This window comes from Anopheles coustani (genome assembly GCF_943734705.1).
Source record: "Anopheles coustani chromosome X unlocalized genomic scaffold, idAnoCousDA_361_x.2 X_unloc_143, whole genome shotgun sequence".
Lineage (NCBI taxonomy): Eukaryota > Metazoa > Arthropoda > Insecta > Diptera > Culicidae > Anopheles > Anopheles coustani.
The window spans coordinates 28962-30000 of record NW_026525097.1 but is presented as its reverse complement, the minus strand read 5'-3'; the positions used below and the strand labels follow the sequence as shown (position 1 = coordinate 30000).

The 1039-nt window shown below is 49.2% G+C and overlaps 2 non-coding genes across 2 annotated transcripts in view; both read right to left on the bottom strand.

Annotated features, from left to right (window-relative positions):
- LOC131270122 (large subunit ribosomal RNA) overlaps positions 1–182 on the bottom strand; it is a 4091-nt gene extending 3909 nt beyond the window's left edge. Inside the window, exon 1 of the ribosomal RNA XR_009179254.1 lies at positions 1–182. This exon is cut by the window's left edge and continues 3909 nt beyond it. This is a non-coding gene — a ribosomal RNA (large subunit ribosomal RNA).
- A 487-nt stretch (positions 183–669) lies between these two features.
- On the bottom strand, positions 670–824 carry LOC131270120 (5.8S ribosomal RNA). The gene has a single exon (XR_009179253.1). It is a non-coding gene; the product is annotated as a 5.8S ribosomal RNA (ribosomal RNA).
- Positions 825–1039: the final 215 nt, after the last annotated feature.

The following is a 1039-nucleotide window of genomic DNA, read 5'->3' as shown; positions in this document are numbered from 1 at the left end:
TAAGATGACGGATAGTGAGACGCACCAGTACACGGAATCGGATAGACGGACTGGCCGCCACCCCTACGTGCTGAGCTTCTCCCGTTTCGCTCGCAGCTACTCAGGGAATCCCGGTTGGTTTCTTTTCCTCCCCTTATTAATATGCTTAAATTCAGGGGGTTGTCACACATGAACTGAGGCTTATGTACCTTGCGGTTGTTATCGTCACATCTGGCTTGCGACTACTTTGTTTCAATGTCCAATATGTACCGTTGGACTCGGTTAACGGGCTGTTAGCCCGCGTGTGGTTTAACTCACTGATACCTTCCATTGCCCATACGCTAGTTTGTTTGTGTTCCTTTGGTCAACTTCCATACTTGAATCATTTGTGCTACCGCTGCTGCTTCGACGCTACTTTGACATCTTCGCTTCTATTTAAATAAATAAATAAGCTGAAGCTAGACATCAGTAAACACCACCACAGACACCACAAGCACGCCTTCTCCTCGTACTTCCGCCTCACGCGGGAACACGGACGCTCTAAATACTTCGAATTCCAATGCCAGTATATTGTAAACCACGGGTTCTTTAATGCTAGCGGGTCGTCGCGACCCTAGTTAACATCATGGTGCACGTCTCGTGACGAGTGTCACGGCGTAGTTAAATGTATGCGATACATTTCTCAAATATAAGCGCTCAGTCATCTGTACATCATGGTAGGTTCCCACGACGTGCAATATGCGTTCAACTTATCAATGTTCATGTGTCCTGCAGTTCACATTATGACGCGCAGTTAGCTGCGGTCTTCATCGATCCATGAGCCGAGTGATCCACTGCCGAGGGTGACTAACTTGCGTAAGCCGCCGCTGTGCGCGTATACCCGTTCCCCGTAGGGAGGAGCAAGCCGCCGCTTAGAGACGAAGCATAAAGTGTCCTCATTCCACATAGGGCAAGCTGGATGAATCCATTTTACCCAGGACGGCCGAAGCGGCGTGGACCAGGGGAGAACTGAACCTTATACTTCACACCACAGTAAGTCTACGTGTCCTCTTCCACATAG